The 19,763-nt window shown below is 51.5% G+C and overlaps 1 protein-coding gene across 1 annotated transcript in view; it reads left to right on the forward strand.

The window, feature by feature from the left end:
• The first annotated feature begins 3,479 nt into the window (after positions 1-3,479).
• AKAP1 (A-kinase anchoring protein 1) overlaps positions 3,480-19,763 on the forward strand; it is a 34,482-nt gene continuing 18,198 nt past the window's right edge. The window contains exon 1 of the mRNA XM_047757534.1: positions 3,480-3,562. The gene's annotated coding sequence lies outside the window, so the exon portion shown is untranslated. The remainder of the gene's footprint in view (positions 3,563-19,763) is intronic.

The following is a 19,763-nucleotide window of genomic DNA, read 5'->3' on the forward strand; positions in this document are numbered from 1 at the left end:
AGCAGGACCTCACCATTGACTTCGTCAGAGAGAAATCATTTTTTCTTCCCTGAAGACACGCACAGTCTTAGGGCAAAACCAAACACTTCCACGGCTTAAGGGAATAGGGAGGTGGGTTGGAGAGGAAGAGAAGTTTAGTTTTACTTGCATATTCAGTTAAACCTAAGGACGAAAGACACTCCTTCACTGTACTAGCCATAAAGGAGACAGTTCATATTTGTTAGCGCTGAAACAGTTCCGTCTACAGATGCTTCCAGTAGGAAAGGTAGGTCGTTTCTCAAATATGGAGGGGGTTGCTGGGAGAAGTCAACTGGCTGATTTTTTTTTTTTGCTTTTTTTTGCGGGGGGGCACACCCACGGCATATGGAGGTTCCCAGGCTAGGGGTCAAATTGGAGATACAGCTGCCAGCCTACACCACAGTCACAGCAACGCCAGATCCGAGCCGTGTCTGTGACCTGCACCATAGCTCACCTCAATGCCGGATCCTTAACCCACAGGGCAAGATCAGGGATTGAACCCACAACCTCATGGTTCCTAGCCATATCTGTTTCCACTGCACCACGACGGGAACTCCAACTGGCCGACTTTTGAAAAGAGCCTCCTGAGATGGTGTTTGGATAAAATTCCCCAAGTCCTATATTAAGCCCTAACTCAGCTTTACAACAGACTTAGAAATGTCACCATGTTCCAATCCCAGAACTTAAAGCTGGGTCAAGCAAAAAAATATTCTCAAGATATGCAAGTAGTAGAAAGCCAGAGGACCACATACATAGTTTACAACGACACAAATTGACCTGTTCGGTGGACCAGTGCCTTCCATTTGTCCAACCATGGCTTCTCTCCTTGGAAAGAATTACCATAAGGTTGCTTTCTGGGTGAGTCAGAATGAAGAGCCTGAGGAGGTCCTGCTGTGGTGCAGTGGGTTAAGAATCCCACTGCAGTATCTCGGGTTACTGTGGAAACATGGGTTTGATCCCCAGCCCCGTGCAGTGGGTTAAAGGACCCAGCATAGATCACAGCTGAGGCTCAAGTCACAGCTGTGGCTAGGATTCAACTCCTGGCCTGAGAACTTCCATATGCTGTAGGTTCATACTAAAGGAAGGAAGGAAAGAAGGAAGGAAGGAAGATGGAATTACAGGATTTTTTTTTTTTTTTGCGCTTTTTAGGGCTGTACCTGGAGCACATGGACGTTCCTGAGCCAGGGGTTGAATCAGAGCTGCAACTGCCTGCACCAGAGCTACAGCAACACGGGATCCAATATGCATCTGCAACCTACACCAGAGCTCACAGCAACTATGGGTCCCGACCCAATGAGCAAGGCCACGGATAGAACCCACATCTTCATGGATACTAGTCGGATTCGTTTCCACTGGGCACAACGGGAACTCCCTTGAGTTACAGGATCTAAATGAATACTCGTATCAGGCGCTGATCTAACCATTTCCACTCCGCAGAGGGCAGCTGCTTGATTAGATCAGCTTGGATTCCTTCTTCTTCAGATGGGCATTGGCCACTTCTTTTTTGTCTCCTTTGGGTGCTTTATTTTTCACCTACTTCTTCTGACAGATATTCATACACACACACACACACACACACACACACACGACACACACACAACACACACAGCCTTAACTTCAATCTTGCTCTATGTACCAGATTTCTTACTTTTTTTTTCTTTTTTTAGCATCAAGATCAGAGAATCTGATAGAAGGTCTCCATAACTAACTATTTCCTCAGAAAATGCCATACTTATAAAAAACATGTGTGCAATTTCAGGAAGTTCATGGATGTCCAGAGGCTGTTTTGTGCAACCTACCTTAAAATTCCTGCCTTACTCAGCCTTTTGCCGATTGCGAGCACATGTGGAAGCTGACAACTGGAGTCCTTTTTGCCTCGTGGCCAAGTTCTTAGGATCACATTCCATCCTCAACTCCTTTCTCATTCTTCCACCTTCTAATCTTATACTGGAATCAACCTGTGACCTTTGAACTGCCCTGACACTGGGGCCACTTCCTCAGCCCCATGGTGGACGCTTGCCTGGAGGCTGAACAGAGTAGAACAAAATCTAAGAATCTAAGCTTTACTGCGGTTTGTAAAGTGGCCCAGTTCTCTCACCACCATTTCCCCCCTCCCCCACTGCGCACCCCCACCAAAAAAAAACCCCTCCTCCTTTTACAGTTTCCAACCCCCTCAACCTTCTCTCCCAGCACTCTGGCCACATCACCATATTCCATCCCTACCGCTCTTCAAGTCACCAGGAACTGCCTCCTGCAACACAGGCGGTGTCCTGTTGCCTCTGCTGGAATGCTCACCAATCCTTGTGCTCAAATAACGATTGGCAAGGCCAGCTTCTCATTAAGTAGGTTTCAGTTTAAATTTCACCTCAGGCCTTTCGGAACCACAGAAACTACAGTAGGTCTCTTCTTGTTACTTCTTTCCTAATGGATTTCTTCGTGGCACTCATCACACCATGCAATAGGGCTTCATATATATACGAATTTATATTTAAACTCAACAACTAAATGGTATCGCATCATCATTTAAATTTGCATTTGATCACTAGTGAAGATTAACCATGTTCCAAGTAACAGTTCTTAGCATAATCTCTTTTGTATACCTCGCCCAAACAAATGTTCACTTGAAGTCCCTATGTCCCTGGCCAGCTGGAACCCCACTCTGTCCACTTGTACGGGGACAATTTATTTTCCCAAGTTTCGTCGTGGAGTCAGTGACATGATGACTAACTCTTGGCAGGAATGATTCCAAAACCCAACCCCCTTGAGAGGAAAGTTTCACTTGGACATCACCGACTTGTGAAAATGGGCACAAATACTGCATTTGAGTGGTGCCAGGGACTCCCATTACACAGTTATTATTATGCAATTATTAATGGCCACCTACGCTTACAATGTCATGATGAATTACACCGTATACATCCACTTAAGGCAAGGCAAAGGGAGTCCGGCTCATTACCGTCCCCTCTGCCTTTTCCAAGGGCCTCTCCGTACAGATGCAGGTAGATGGTCTAACTGGCCCCCCGAGACCGCCCGCAGCGGAGGTTGGCGAACCCGCGCAGGCCTGGGAGCACAACTTCGATGTTCCGCGCAGGGGAGAAAGAAGGAAGGCGAGTAGGCGTTCCGAAGGCTCCAGCCAGGCCTCCTTCCCGAGCTTTGCCGAGATTACAGCTCATCTCGCGAGAGCACAAGCAACTCCTGGCTGCAGAAGGCGGCAGCGGGATGTTGGCAGGGAGCTCTAGACCGCGCCCCCTCTGGCGCAGCTGGGAGAAGAACAGGCGGGAGCGGCCGGCGGCGCGCACGCGCAGGTGAGCTGGGCCGGCGCGGGGGCACGAGGGCGGGAGGCGGGGCCTTACGTCGCGCCGCGGGCACGTCGCTGCGCGTCCTCAGTATTTAATATCTCTGTGTTCCAGTCGCCTCGGCGAGCACGTGGGGGAGCGGCTGGAGCGCGGCTGGGCTGGGCCGCAGGGCAAAGGCGGGGGCTGGGGGTCGGGGGGAGGCGGCGGCTGCGCGAGGACTCCGCATCCCGACAGTCGCCGAGGAACTGGTAAGTTGGGGCCGCTGAGAGCGGCTGTACCGGGGGCCACCTGCCGGGGCTCTGAGGGCGACGCCGTCGGGGTGATGGTGAACCTAGGGCGCTGGTGCCGGGTGCATAGCGCGCTCCAGGAGTCTCGGGATGCAAGGCTCCCGACGCCGAGCGCGTGCAGAGGAGCTCCAGTCTGTCGCTTGCTGTCAAGCAGGCCCTTTCCCTTTCATCGTCTGTGCGCCCCCTCGTCTTCTCATGCCCGGCTCTCGCTGACAGATCATGTGTGCTTGGCTGGGGCCGCGCTCTGTAGCCGCGCGGTGTTCCCCACGCGTGTCGCCATCCTCGTCAGGAGGCGAGGACGCGACGCCAGGGGCACCCCTCTGCGGCTTAACTTTCCCCGAGCGCGCACACCCTTCCCAGAGACAGACCCGAGCGCGTCCCACCCAAGGTCGCCCAACCCCACACGCGTTTACTTTTCAAAGGTCGTGTGTACCCAGTCAGATGGGAGAGGCGGCGGCGGGCGGGCTCTGGGCAGGGCCGGGTGGTCACAAGGGCGAGGAGGTGTCCCAAGGTCCTCGGGCATCCCTTTCCCTCTCCTGAGGGATGGGAGTTGAAATGGTCACTTTAGGGACCTCACCCAACTTTTCAGGCTCCTTTAGCTTGCTCTCCACCGAGGCCTGGCGGTGGCAAACCCGAGCAGGTAGCCCAGCGCCCGGGAGTTTAGTGCGGCGAACCAGGGGAAAGGGGTCGGTTTGCGGAACTGCGAAGATGAACTGGGAGACTGGTCCTAATTGGAACTCTGTTGCGGGCGGGGGGACCTTTTGAACATAGTTAGGATCCCGATGTCAAAGGCTTGACCGGAAGGTTACTTTTGCAGCCCCTTAAAGGGGCTGGCGAGGCGGAGTCTGTCCTGCCCCGTGCGCCCGCTGGCTTCATGCCCGGGGGCGCGTGGGTCACGCTCCGCCTGCACCCACCTCTTGCCCCTGACGCGGAGGGTCCATGCCAGTTTGGGGTGACAGGTCAAAATGTGCCTGGACAGGCCTCAGTCTGGACGCCTTGCGGGGGGTGGGGTACGCTTTCAGCAGTTCTACTGTTTTGTGCCCTTGGGTACGGTTCCTCCCATTTCCCCTGAAAGGAGCCTTTGGTGGTGGGTGGTGCCAAATTGACCCGGGACTGCTTGGAAGACCTGGCCGTTTCGCCGTCTTCCTCCCCTGCGGAGATGCCCAAGTTGGCGGGCGTTTTCCTGCCCCTCGGCCGCCGCTAACACAGACCCGCTAACACAAAGCCGGTGCATTTAAGTCCAGGTGTGAGGAGCGGCCTCTCAAGCCGAGTAGGGAGTGCAATTAGGTTAAACTAGCTGTCTTTCCCTCACTGAAGTACAGGCTGCTTGGTGTTTAAATTTATCTCCTGCAGGGAAATCTGGGTTGCTGGACACTTGGTACAGTCATATCTGTTGGTTGGTTTGCTGTCCAATGCCTCCCCCCCTTGTCGAAATTATTGATCAAGAAACACCGTTCACAAAAAGCTATTTATTCTGGCAACGAGTAACCTTACTCTTTCAACCTATTCTTGTAACTAAGTCATTCTCAAATTATGATTTTTAAAAATTTTCTTTGGAAGCTTGGGCCCTTAGTAAGCGGCATACATCCCCTTTGCTCTTAAAGGTACAGAGCATCTTTGAAATGTGAGCGGGCAGCAAGATTTGCTCATTTGTCTGATCCCTCAATTCTTGGAGTTCAAGTGGTTCACCTGCTGAATATTTAAGCTTTCCCAGCACTGGAAACAAGGGCAGTAATTTGGGGGGAGCTTTTTACTCGTGTTGAACCTTTCCTCTTTAACTTCTAAACTAGCTTTGTGGGTTCTGGGTGCTAATTCCTGGGTCGAGGCTCAGTTGAAGAATGGCCCTAGGGTGCCTACCTGGATTAAACGGGCTCTATTGTTGTACTTATTGTCTGGTAATGGCCCTGAATCTGCAGGTAACTGATCCCCTCCTACCCTGTGAGTGAGACTGGTCTGCTGTCTAGCTGGAGCCTTTTGTGTGAATTTCAGTTCCTCCTGCCAGCTGTTTCTAGGAAATGCACTAGTACTTGGCCACTGCTGGGTGACAGTGAAGTTGTCTGTTTTTTTGTTTGTTTATTTCACTTTTTAGGGCTGCACCAGCCACATGTGGAGGTTCCCAGGCTCGCAGTCTAACTGGAGCTACAGCTGCCAGCCTACACCACAGCCACAACAATGCAGGATCTGAGCCGCGTCTGTGACCTACACCGCAGCTCAAGACAACACCAGATTCTTAACCCACTGAGCAAGGCCAGGGATCGAACCTGCAACCTCCTGGTTCCTAGTCGGATTCATTTCCTTTGTGCCATGACGGGGAACTTGTGGAGGTGTCTGTTATGACTGCTCAGGTACCAGGTTGGATGTGTCTCAAGTGTAAGGTTGCTCAGAATCAGTATTTTAAAGTAATTTGTTTTGCTCTGCCTGGTAACCCAAATTATTCTTGGGCTTTGAACCCAGACCATTGTTTGTGGGTGAAATCTAGTTTTAGGCTTTACAGTGTTCTCACTCATCCTAAAGACAAATTGAGATCTTGGTGGGGTGCAGCCCTGGGCCTTGTACATGAGGGATGCTCAGGCATTGGTTGAGTTTTTTTCCCCCCTCTCCTAAAGATTCTGAGACTAAGTTTCTCTTTAGTCTATTGAGTGACTTGGATTTTAATCAAAGTACCTCATCCCCAACCTCTGACCTGGAACCTTGGTTGGAAGGAGGAGGAAAACAAATTGGTTTCCCCACACTTTGCCAGCCAGCCCCTTTTCCCCAGGCTTCTCCTTCCTAACCTTCCCTCTGAGTCTAGAACGAGGGGGTGTCTCTGGAGCTTGGTCTGTTGTGCTGTTACAAGGAAGTGGACAGTTTTGGGTGTGAGTTAATTCCCTCAGCTTGTCCTTCTGGGGAGTTTCCGTCTGGGCTGGGGAGGTGCTAGGTCCTTAGGGGCCTCTTATCCCACTGAAATCATCTCATACTATTTTGAGTTGCTAATCTGTGCAGGATGTATTTTAATCCTAAACCTTGCTTCCCAGGGTAAGTTCTTTCTCTTCCGCAGCCCTTTTTGGTATAATGCCTTTCACAGGTTCCACCTTTAATCGTTTCACACCAAGTACCCATGGTATGTGGCACTCTACTGAGCAAACCTACTGGCCCTAGTGCCTAACTTTTAAACTTGGGCTGCGCAAAACAGCACCAGTGTTTTGAGTAGGACGGAGTGGCTGGAGAAGTAGCTGATGGAGACATGGGAACTGAAATTTTTTTAGATGCCTTTTCCTTGACAGTTAGGCTTCGAGGTGAGTTACATGCAAACTTTGCCTCTCTGAGCCTTTAATCCTCACACCTCTGAGTACAGTTGGGCAGGGTGAGGCCGGAGGTCATTCAGGAGAGTGTTTCAGTGGCTAATAAAAATACAAACTGAGGGCTTGGGAAACTGACACGTGTGGGCTTGGACTTGAACGAAGTCCTCTGGAGGGCTTTTGTGAGAAGAAGAAAGAGTCGTCAAAGTCCATGGGTTTTTCACCTAATCTTTCTGTTGCTTTCCAAGCAGGTGCTTGCAGCAGAGTGTGGCTTATCTGTTATCATTTAGCATTCTGAGGACTATCAGAAATAAGCCGCTTTCAAGGTGTCCTTCTCCTTAACTTTCTTTCCCTCTTTCCAATGGCTCTACTGAGTGGTCTCCGATCTGTCCAGATCGTTGCCATCTGACTGTTTCTACAGCTCGTTCGGATAGTTTGCAGCAGCTGATAGTAAACATTCTGTCCCCATCTGGTAGGGACCGGCTGGCTGCTGCCTTCACGTCGTCAGTCCTTGCCGAGGCCCATGTACTTGGGAACAAAGCAGAGCCCCAGGAGAGGTCTGGAAGTAAAGGCAGTGAGCGCTGTGGGCTGATAAGGCTGGTTTCATTCACCTTAGGCTTAGGTAGCAAGCGCCTTGGATGGGGTCCTGGTGCAGCTTTCAGGGCTGAAACTCTGGCGGTGGTTCCTGGCTAGTCTGTCTGTCCGCCCTCTGAGGTCTCAGTTTCTTCAGCTGTTGAGAGGAGGTTGGTCTCTGTGAAAGACATTCAGGTTGTGCTCCTGGGAGCCCTGAAATCAGCCCCTCAGGGCTGCCGGAGGTGGAGTTGCCTGCAGGGTTGTGGCGGGTGGGGGGGGGTGGGGGGTGTTTGGGCTGGGGATGCTTGGTTCAGTGGATAGTACAAACGAAAAACAAAATAACAACAGTCCACAGTTTTAGTACATTTGAAGTTCACTTAGGCCTGAGGTGCTTCTGTACTAAATGTTTTTCTTTAGGGTATCTCTGTTCTCATCTCCTAGATCTAGCCTTAGGGGTGAGGGTCTAGAGCTGCCTTGTCCTGTGGGGTAGCTACTTGGCATGTGTCAATAGTTAAATGTAAACCCTAAAAAGCATTATGTACAATTTTTAAATGGGTTCCTTGGTAGAGTTCCCTTGTGGCACAGTGGGTTAAGGATCTAGCCTTGTCACTTCTGTGGCTCTGGTCACCGTTGTGGCGTGGGTTTGTTCCCTGGCCCAGGAACTTTCACATGCCAAGGGTGCAGTCAAAAATATATATACACATATATATATTGATTGCGTAATCACGTTTTAGGTGCTCAGTAGCTTCATGTGGCGGGTATCTACACTACTGGACAGTATGGGTCTAGAACGTTGTTGTCATCGCAGAAAGCTCCATTGGACAGCACTGGTCTTAGTTCTTTGCCCAACGCGAAAAGCTTCATTGGCCTCGCTTTGTAAAGCATCATGTGTTTGGGCTTGGTTTTTAGAATTCCACAAACCCAACAACTTTGGTGACAAGTGGTTTCTCAGTTCTCTCCTTGGCCTGTGAAGAAGCAAGTTCTGTTCAGCCAGCTTGGAGGGCAGTGGTCAGTTATGAAACAGTTTGAGAGAGGGTGGTGGTAAGGGGGCCTGGGGCTGGGAGCAGGAAACAGAGGGGCCGGATGCTAAGCCATGGCAAAGCCCTTTGGGCTTGAGAGCCTGTTTATTCAGGTAAAGGTCCTGGCACATTCTCCGAGGCCTGTGCTTACGGGCCTGGGTCGCCATGTCAGCTCTTTGGTCCTTCTACTCACTTGACTTGCTCCAGGATCCCCGTGAGGGCCCTCTGCTAGATTGCAGACACCCTAACAAGTGTCTTTTTTTTGTCTCTTTGCCTTTTCTAGGGCCGCTTCCTGCGGCATATGGAGGTTCCCAGGCTAAGAGTCGAATCGGAGCTGTAGCCACCTGCCTACGCCAGAGCCACAGCAACCGGGATCCGAGCCGCGTCTGCAACCTACACCACAGCTCACGGCAACACCGGATCCCTAACCCACCGAGCAAGGCCAGGGATCGTACCCGCAACCTCGTGGTTCCTAGTCGGATTCACCACGGGAACTCCAGATGTCATTTTTATTCTGCCGTTCCTGGCCATCCCGGTGTTAAAAGGCCTTGGGAGAGTTGGGCCACAGTGGGGATCCTGGAGTGTTGGGGGTGGGGCTGGCTCTGGGGAGCTGGCTTTATTTTCAGATGTCCCTCTCATCTAGTCCTGGGTGTGCTTAGTTCGAACCCTGCTAGACTGACCTTTGGCATACACATGAACTCTCATTTCTGGGAGCGCGACAGCAACAGATGCATAACACACTTTTGAGCACCTTTTGTATACCTGATAACTTAGGAGGGTTTTTTCACATTGTTCCCTTTTTATTCTCTCCTAACCCTATGAGATTAAAAATTTATAGTTTGTACCTGTGGAAGCTGAGGCCCTGAGGAAGGTAAGCTGATCCCAGGACACAGGGCTGGGCTGGCTTGGGACCTAGATCAGGGTTTGGGATCTTTAGTTCCATCCCTAGAGGCAGTCTGTTTACTGCCCCATTAGCCCTTCGTGCTCATCCAGAAAGTGAAACTGGGTTTTTGTTTTTGTTTTTTTAAAGCGTAAAAGCATAAATCCCACAAACTGAGTCAGGCTGTTCAGTCATTCCAGGCTCATTCAGCCCTAGGAGGGAAGTATTTATATCCCATTTCTTAGGATGGTGTCATTTTACAGGAAACAGAAGTTAAGGATCTTGCTCCTTCGTGCCCTTATCTTTGCAGTGTTTAATCCTCAGAATTATGCCACCAATCCAGTGCCTTTGAGCTGTGCTAGTAAGGAATGTGACTAAGAGACAGCCTGCTAGACTAGTTAGTAGCCATGCCTTAAGGCCTGGAAAACTGCTCTGAAGATAGTTTGACTTAACTTGGTCACCTGGCTGAAAAGGCAGCCTTGGAGTCCCTCACTCCTTTCCTGGCTAATAATAGTGTGGGCTGTCAGACCTCATGCAGGGGTCATGAGACTGTCCCCTGGCCCTCAGCAGAGAGTGGCTTGGTCCCTGTTGGGGGTGGGGGGGGGGCAGCAGGATCCTTTCAAGCCCAGCCCTCAGCCTCTCCCGCCCCCACCCCTTCCCTCCAGCCTTGGCTGGGACCACAGTCTCCTCCTCACCAGCCCTCTCCTTTCCCTCCAGAGAGAAGGGTGCCTTGGAAGGAAGGAGGCGTGCCCTGGGATGGGCCTGAGCTGTGTCTCTAGTGAGAAGAGGCCGTGCTGAGAATAACCTCCTTGCTTTGTCCTTTGACTTTGGTGGGGCCCTCCCGGCCAAGCATGTGCTGTCATGCTATTTTTAGCAGGTAGGATCCTTTAGGAGGGCCAAGTTTGCGAGGCTTCAGTGTACGGGGCAGGGCCTGGTGCCGAAGCTGCTGCATCTCCTAATCAGGGGAGGAAGGAGGATAAAGCCACTGTAGAGATTGTCATGTGGTGTGAGTGGCCGCCTAAGAGGTCCCTGGGGACTGCCTTTTCTATCAGGCCCTGCCGCAGGGGCCCAGCCCAGCCTCCTGGGCCAGCCAGGCGTGTGACCGAGGCCGCCCAGGGAGTGGGCACTCCTAGGTCGGGACTGCTGTCCTATAGGCAAGGGCGACCCGGCAGCCAGTTTCTCAGGAAATCGCATCATCCCACTTTCATGGGAAGTCAGCCCGCCTGAGGGCAGGCCCCTAAAATCTCTGTCAAACCATGGATTCTTGGCAGCCTGCTAACTTCTAGCTTAAGCCAAGATAAAACCTTGGGAGGAGGCAGACCCTGGCACCCCGTGGGAATTCGTACCCAGGAGCCCTGAGGGTGAGGGGATGAAAAAGGAGATTGACAAGCTCTGTTCCTCACCCTCACCAGCATCTTTTCTCCCCGGCCCCCTTTTTTTGTTCCTTCTTTCCTCTCACTTGGAGCTGCCTACTCCAGCCCATCTCTCTGTTTCTGATTAAGAAAACTTCGAGCCATATAAGGTCCTCTGTGGCCTATGGTTTATGTTGGCTAGAGAGCAAGGTTGTTTTTGCAAAATCTGATTCAAAGAGGTGACAAGGGCTTCTGTGGGACTGTGTGTGTCTGTCCTCCGTCTCCCCCCACCCCCACCCCCCCAGTGTGGGTGAACCTGTTTGTTCCACCAGGTTCTTAGCCTTTAGCACCTGGTTCCTGCCCAGTGATGCTGGGGAGTGGTTTCTCTGGCAGCAGCCCTCCAGCCTCATCTTTGCTTCCCCTTCTGTCCCTTGAGTCAGCTGGGCTTGTTCCTGCCGCAGGACTCTGGCTCATCTTCTCCCTGCTGGAACTTTCTCCCCGTCTCCTTTGCCTGTCCGCCCTGATCTTGGCACAGCTGCTCTTCACTGTTCCCTCTGCCACCACCTCTTCAGAGAAGCCTGCTCTGAATGTTCTGCTAAAGCTCTCCCCTCTCCCAGGCACACTCTACCCAGCCTTTCTCAGCCTAGATTCCTCCTTTAAACTACCCAGCGCCCAAAGTGACCAAGGACTTTCTCAACTCTACCAACTAGTGCTATTCTGGAAGCACGGGAGTATTGTTAATTCGTTCCTTACAGGGGATGCTTAGAACGCAGCCCTCTGAACCTGCTGAGAGAGGCTGCAGGTTTATTGCATTGGTTGCTGCATCTTCCCAGTCCTGTCTTGTTATCTGAAATTGCTCCCTACCCCTCCCTCCACCTTTGCCCTGAGGACTTCCGCCCCACCTCCCGCCCCCATCTCCAGTGCACCCTGGCTCACCGTGGGCAAGAAAAATCTTTATTAAGTGGCCATCCCTGATGGGTCCTGAGACCGGAAGCTGGCTAGACCTGGGGGGGGGGGGCAGGGAGAACAAACACCTTGTCTCTGAAGGGTCTAGCTGTCAGTAGGCATCTCTTTGTGATGGTTACTTACCGTGTGCTGGTAGGCACGTGGGGGGGCTCTGAAACAAGATTGATACCGGTTATAATGGGAAAAATGAAGCATTACGTTTATGCATAAATGAACTGATGCTAATACATGTTTATGACGATGGCTCTGTACGGTAAGAGAGCATCCACTGTGCTTAATCTTTAGGAATGGATTGACTTTCTTCTTTTTTTTTTTCTTTTTCGGCTGCCCCGCGGCATATGGAGTTCTGGGGCCAGGGATTGAATCCGAGCCACAGTGGTAACCTAGGCCACAGCCGCAGCAACTCCAGATCATTAACCCACTGTGCCAGGCTGGGGATCCAACCTGCATCCTAGTGCTCCCAAGATGCTGCCAATCCCACTGTGTCACAGTGGGAACTCCAAGAGTGTGTTAACTTTTTTTTTGTCTTTTTCGGGCCACACCCACAGCATATGGAGGTTCCTAGACTAGGGGTCGAATTGGAGCTATAGCTGCTGGCCTATGCCACAGTCACGGCAACACCAGATCCAAGCCGTGTCTGCAGCCTACACCACAGCTCACGGCAATGCTAGATCCTTAAACCACTGAGGGAGGCCAGGGATCGAACCCACGTCCTTATGAAGACCAGTCAGGATTCATTTCCGTGGAGCCGTGATGGGAATGCCTGTATTAACTTTTTATCAAAGCGTTGTTTGTAGAAAGATTTGAGTTTTTACTCTGCTGAAAGAATAGCCCTTTGCCCTGAGTGGTGCCCCACCTGTCCTGCTCTCTTCTAGAGCCAGCTGTCCTCCCTGTCATGTGCCTTTCGACAGGCATCGCTCCATCTCCTGGGAGATTGATTCCAGGAGCCCCTGCAGATACCAAAAGCCGTGGATGCTCAAGTCCCTTACAGTCGGCTCTGTGGCCTCAGGTTCTGCGTCCACAGAGATGGAGGGGCTGGCTGTATTTCCAAATAATGTCTTCCTTTCTTTTTTTTCCTTTCTTCCTTTTAAAAAATATTATGTGATTTATTTTTCTCCTCTGGAAGATAAGGACTTGGCTCATTGCTACACGTTCCGCCTCATCCTCTCAGTAGTGTTGGGATGTAAATACTGCTGTGGCTGCAAAGTTCTAAGTTCTCCATGTTTCCTTTCTTGTCTGTCTGCCCCTCTCCCCTTGCTTTTCCTGGTTAATTTCCTTTGTTTCTTTAGCTTAGTCTTTGCATCTCTGGCAGTTCTCTGGCTCTCCCCTGGGCCTCCGCCTCTGTGGTCAAGCTCCTGTCCTTGGCAGGAAGCTGCTTTCCTGCTTGAACACAACACATACTCAGCAGTCCCATGCTGCTCCTGGGATGCCGCCTCTGTATGGTAATAGAGCATCCACTGTACTTAATCCTTCAGAATGTTTTGACGTTCTTCTTTTTTTTTTTTCTTTTTTTTTCTTTTTTGGCTGCCTCGTGACATATGGAGTTCCGGGGTCAGGGATTGAATCCCAGCCACAGTTGTAACCTAAGCCGTTAGGTCCCCTGGTTCTGCTTCCCCTGCATCTTGGGGCCTCCTCCTATCCTCTTGTGTTGCTTCTTGGATCCAAGCCTCCTCCTTTCTTGCTTTACTCCCTTGTCTTGATGAGAAAGTGTGCGAGGCTGTGCGGCCAACCAGAAGCAAGCTGATCCATGCACAGAGGACAAAACCCTTTGAAGGCGCAGGGTTGGGGCTGTGCCCCTGAAGACCTACAGGGATTGGGGGGTTTGGTGGAAAGTCGGCAAAGACAACCAGGCCCCCAGATCCCTCCTGCCACACCAGCGAAAGACCTGGCTTTACTTTAGGAGAAGTTGAAATAAGAGCGGATCTGGGTTCAAGTACCAGGTAGTGGTGAAAATGAAAGTCTGCGTGCAGGGTGGGGCACCCCCAACCCCCCTGGGCTCCCCCAGTGCTGCCATTCAGGCTAATGCCTTCCACCTCTCACCCTAGGACATTCAAACATTCTAATCTGGGGAGGCTGGCAGCCTGATTCCTGTTTGGTCCCCCTCCAGCCAGGACACTTACCTGCCTCTTGGCTGAATGTCAGTTGATCAGTGGCAGAGGGTGGCAGGTACCTGGCCTTTGGAGAAGTGGCCTTGGGGGGGGGGGTTGCCTCCAAAGAATCTGAAAGGCTTGAAAGAAGATAGCACGTTTGTCTGATTCATGTGTGTATCCCACCGAGCTGTCGGTACCAATAACTATTTGCTGAATAGAAGTTGCCTTTTCTGGGCTTTTCTGAGTTGGTATGTTGCCCTGTCTGCCATTTGAAAAGTCAGTGTCTGACATCTTTGCTTTTCCCACTGGAGGTGGTGGTGGGAAGGGTCTTTTCCCTCACGCCAGCATCTTTTCTGATGCCTTTTGAAGGCACGTGCCATTTGGGTTTTTTTTTTTTTTTTTCCTGCTTTTTAGGGCCGTACCTACAGTATATGGAAGTTCCCAGGCTAGGGGTCAAATCAGAGCTGCAGCTGCCAGCCACAGCCACAGCACCTCGGGATCCGTGCCATGTCTGCAAGGGATTGAACCCGCATCCTCATGGATCCTAGTTGGGTTCATTAACAGCTGAGCCACGAAGGGAACTCCAGCACATGGCATTCTTCTTTGCTTTCCTGTGAGCTTGTTGTCAGAGCACACCTTCATACCTCCTGGGCAGTCTTGTGTTCGGTGGTCACGGCGGGGAACTCCATGTTCCCAGGAATGCTTTCTTGGCATCTGCTTGACTACCCTCAGAAACCTGTCAGAATTCACTTCTAAAGCCAGAAGGGGAGTTCCCGTCATGGCGCAGTGTTTAACGAATCCAACTGGGAACCATGAGGTTGCGGGTTCGGTCCCTGCCCTTGCTCAGTGGGTTAAGGATCCGGCGTTGCCGTGAGCTGTGGTGTAGGTTGCAGACGCGGCTCGGATCTGGTGTTGCTGTGGCTCTGGTGTAGGCCTGCGGCTACAGCTCCGATTAGACCCCTAGCCTGGGAACCTCCATATGCCGTGGAAGAGGCCCAAAGAAATAGCAAAAAAAAAAAAATAATAATAATAATAAAAAAATAAAGCCAGAAGGTTGCCAAGAGTCAGGGATGAAGGGCAGGATGGATATGACATAGTTGTTTAAGCTGCCTTTTTTTTTTTTTTTTTGGGCATTTGGAAGTTCTCAGGCTAGGGGTTGAATTGGAGTTGCAGCCGCCAGCCTACACTGCAGCCGCAGCAATGCCACATCCGAGCCGAGTCAGTGACCTGCCCTACAGCTCACAGCAACACCGGATCCTTAACCCACTGAGTGAGGCCAGGAATTGAACCTTTGTCCTCATGGATGCTAGTCAGATTCCTTTCCACTGAGCCACAATGGGAACTCCAGTTGTTTTTTAAAGCCACATCCCTGTCCCCAGGGGGAGCAACGGGAAGCTCTTTGTAGGAGATGCTGATTTTCCTGTATCTAAAGCCCAGTAAGACTGGGTTTGGTCAGAGGAAGTGGGAGGCAGGTGGGCAGGTCACCTTGCATGGGTTCCTGTTTTCTCAAGTTTTCCAAACTGGAAGTTTAATTTTTCATGGAGCTGGAGGAGGAAGAGCTCTTAATTTGAGACCATGTCCAGATGGGATTTTTTTCACCTCTGATTCCCCTTACCTGGGGCTCCTATATTGGACCCCAAGTTTCCACTTTGGCTGGAGAAAACTTCACTGAGCAGGTACCCCCACCCAGGTGTTACTGGGCAAAGCCTCTGGTCTCCTGGAGGGCAACCAGGAAGTGTTCTGTGGCTTTTGTTGGACAGCTGGTCCACCCAGAACAGGCAGTGTGGCTAGTCTGGCCATGCCAGCTCCTCTGGCTGCTCGGCAGGGCCATCACAATGGAGGGTGTGGGGGACAGTCCCCACTGTGAACTAATTTGGAATCTTGAGGGTGCCAGCATCAGTCATAGCCCACTCAAGCCCCCGAAGGATGAAAGTAACAACCCTGTGAACACAGGCTGGGCAAGACCAACACGCCTGAGGCATGGCCCCAGCACTCTGATTCTTGGGCCCCAGCCATGCTGCTGAGGGTGAGTGGCCTGGCTCAACATCGTCCCCCACCCTCGGTGGCAGGACCAAACTCTGCCCAGCAAGGTAGGCGTTGGCTGTTGCAGTGTTTATCCAGCTCTCGTGTTGCCTTTCAGCTCGTTGGGGACACCCTCTAGCAGTGCACTGTCCACTGGGTACCCACCAGCTGTATGTGGCTATTTGGATTTAAATTAATATCAAATAACATTTAAGATTCAGGGAGTTCCCTCATGGTGCAGTGGGTTAAGGATCTGGTGTTGTTATTGCAGCGTCTTGGGTCACTGCTATGGCGCAGGTTCGTTCCCAGGCCCTGGAACTTTCACATGCCTTGGATAAGGCCTCCCCCCCAATTTTTTTTTTTTTAAGATTCATTTCCTCAGTGACTCTGGTCACGTTTTAAGTGCTCAGTATACTGCCCCCTGTGACTTAAGTGGCTGCCAGTACTGGACTGCATTTGCCTCTTGTGACCTGCTCTGCTTTGGCCGTGTCTTGACCGAAAGGTCAGGCTCCTTTTGTCTGGCCCTGCCAGCTCGTTGGCTTCGACTCTCAGGACTCATTCTGCTCTATTCTGGGACCTGCTGCCTCCTCCACCCCGCAAGCCATCTTGGGTGTAGAACCTTAGCTTATATCTTAAGCCCACCCCGCATTAACCTGAGGAAATCCTGGTCTTTGAGGCAGCCTCCTTGAATTCTCTGCCCGCTTCTGAAATTGGGCTCGGCTTGGTGCAGGTGTTTGAGCTGCACGCAGAGATTCTTCCATGGGGATTGAGAGCTTTTGGTGGCCAGAAGCTTTTTCTTGCAGGGACTTAAATGTATTCGAATGTATGAGCATAGCCTCCTCTTGATGAGGAGTTAAGTTAAATGCATCCTGTGCAGACCCGGAGGCACCCTTGTACCTGGCAGTATTTGACCAAGACCTGTGTGCGCGTGGCCCTCCTCCCAGCAAGCTTGGGGGGTTGTGGGGGGGCACCCAGCAACATGGGCAGCCTGCTGTTAGTCTCTGCACGCAGTGGCAACAAGGGCTGGCCTTTAGGTTCTGGGTCATGGAGCTGGTCCCCGTCCTTAGAAGCCCCCCCTCCTTAGCTAGAATTTGATGTGTCAGGCATGCTAGAGATGGGATGTCTTGCGCCCCCTGTTGGTGAACACCCAGGGACAAAGTGAATGCATATATATATCGCTGGAGTAATGGAAGAGAGAGTCAGATTTCACTTTGGAGAGGGTATAAAAGTCCCTTTAGAACACGGAGTAGATGTGGCTTCACTGGCCAGGCCCCAGCCCACCCTGGCTTGTGAGGTTTTTGGCTCCCTGAGCTTTTGCTTTCTGATCGATCCCCACGACCCCCCCACCCCCACCCCAGTCAGTTAATCTCATGCAGCTCTTTTTCCACAGTAACCACAGCCAAATTGATTGAGTCATTGGAACCACTACTCTTTGTTTTCTTGTTTAGCAAATCTCCCAGAGATTTGTTTTCTTATTGGGCAGAAGGCTCTAGACGGCGGTGACTGGCCCGGCCCTCAGGCTTGGGAGTGAGACCATTACTTCTCCAGAGGTGAGCTGTTCTGAGGAGCTGCAGGTTCCTCTGGGAGAAGGAAGACATCCTCAGAACCTAGAGGGACCAGGGGAAGGCTGCGGCCTTGTGGGGCCATGGCACGTGCCTGCCCCCGGCTCTCTGGCACTCTGTGACCGCCGGGCAGCCAGCCAGCCTGCATGTCTTCCCGAGCAAATGGACCTGCTAAAAATAAGCAGGCAGCTATTCAGTTCCAGCAGATTCAAAATAGCCAGGTCTCCTCCCCACCAGTGCAAGGGCGGGCTCTGCATTCTTGTGCCAGGCTTTGCCCAGCGGGAGGCAGGCCCACCTGGAGTGCCCTGGGCCTCTGGTAGGATGTCCCGGGGTGATTAGCAGGTGAGTGTGGGGGTTGTTAGACCTACAGTGTTAAATAGCACTTCTATCTTCAGAGGTTCAAGGTTTTTTTTTTGTTTTTTGGTTTTTTTTAAAGCCACATACACCCAAAGCCAGGGCAAAGAGAGCACCTCCTGAGTCTGTGCCCAGAGGAGGAAGGTACCCTGAGCCTCGTGAGGCTGAGGTTGTGGGGGTGTGTGAAGGTGGCCCTGTCGGGATCCAGGAAAGGTGGGTGCACCCTGCACCACCTGTGCGGGCTTATCAGACCACATAAAGCAGGGTAAACAGCACCTTCGCAGTTCACAGCAAGTCTTCTCTAGGTGAGATCGGCTGCGGTGGGACCCTTCTAAGTTGGAGGGCCAAGGAAGTGAGGACTTTTCTTCCCTAGGATGTGCCCTTAGTGGAGACCACTAGCCTGAGCACACCCTTTGGGTGGGGTGGAAGCTGATTGGGAGGGGCAGGGGAGCTCTTGGCTCTGTTCTCAGGGGGGCTGGCTCCTGTCAGTCGTCTCAGTCCTCTGGTTGAGGAAAAGACGGCTGAGCCCTGTGTTCCCTTCCTGTCTGGGGATCTCAGATCTCTTCTCCAGTGCCTGGAGCCAAAGGCAGTTCCTGTCCCTGTGACCTCTGGAGAGAAGGGGGGACCACCCTCCCCACGGAGAAGCAGAGGCTCCCGGTACCTCAGTTCTAGTCCCAGCGGAGTGGTGGGCCCCTGGCATCAGGTGGGGACCTTCAGGATCTCGTGGATGGGGTGGGTGACACTACATCCCTAAAGCAGTATTAAATCAGCCCCCTTCTAAGAGGTCCTTCTGGCCCCACAACGCAGGGGTATTTGTCTGGCTTGGAAATGCAGGAAGTGTTTCCTGAGCTGTAATTGGTTGGGCGGCCTGTTGGGGTGGGGTGGAGCTGTAGGCATGGATTTGGGGGCTTGAGCCTCAGTCTCTGGGGACCCGGCTGGGCTGGATTAGGTGGGTGAGGGGCAGAGGTGCTCCTGAGCAACTGACGGAGCACAGGTTGTGGCACCGGGCGGCTGATTCTGTGTGTTCAGTCTGAACTGGGACAGGGAGTAACATAAGAGGTGGCCCAGGAGGCCTGGGATTGGTGGGCCAGGCTCTGGCTTGCAGTGTGGGTCTCCTAGGGTGCAGAACTAAAGCTAGGCTGGTGCTTTGTGTGGGCCTCTGCCTTATTGCAGTGTAGCCAACCTCTGAGATCTCAGGGGCAACTGCTGGAGAGCAGACCCCCCCCCCCCAGGGGCAACTTTTAGTTTCAAAGGGGTTGGAGGGCTTCTCCCAGCTGTTTTTTTGTTTTTAATTTTATTGGAGTACAGTTGACTTACAATGTTTTGTTAGTTTCAGGTGTACAGCAAAGTGATTCACTTATACATAGATGCATCCATTCTTTTTCAGATTCTTTTCCCATATGGGTTATTACAGAACATCGAATAGATTTCCCTGTGCTATACAATAGGTCCTTGTTACTGAATCTATTGTATATATAATAGTGTGTGTAGGTTAATCTCATCCTCCTAATTTATCCCTCCCCCCAACATTTCCCCTGGTAACCACAAGTTTGATTTTGAAACCCAAGTTTGTCTCTGTTTATAAATTCCTTTGTATCATTTTTCCTGAGATTCTACATTATAAGTGATCTCATGATATCTGTCCTTCTCTAACTTCACTTACATGATGATCTCTCGGTCCATCCATGTTGCTGCAAGTGCCATTTTTCATGGCTGAGTAATATTCCATTGTGTATATGTACCACTTCGTCTTTATCCATTCCTCTATCAATGGACATTTAGGTTGCTTCTATGTCTTGGCTACAGTAAACAGTGCTACAGTGAACATTGGGGTGCATGCATCTTTTGGAATTCTGGTTTTCTTCAGATAGATGCCCAGGAGTGGGATTGTTGGATCTTATGATAGTTCTGTATTTAGTTTTTAGAGGAACCTCTATAGTGTTCTCCATAGTAGTTGCACCAGTGTAAGTCTGTAGCCTTGGGCCCTTGGTGTGTAAAATGGGGAGACTGCTCCCTGTGGGTCGTTAAGACATAGGATTCTTTTTCTTCCTCTCCACCCCATTCCA

This window comes from Phacochoerus africanus, chromosome 14, assembly GCF_016906955.1.
Source record: "Phacochoerus africanus isolate WHEZ1 chromosome 14, ROS_Pafr_v1, whole genome shotgun sequence".
Lineage (NCBI taxonomy): Eukaryota > Metazoa > Chordata > Mammalia > Artiodactyla > Suidae > Phacochoerus > Phacochoerus africanus.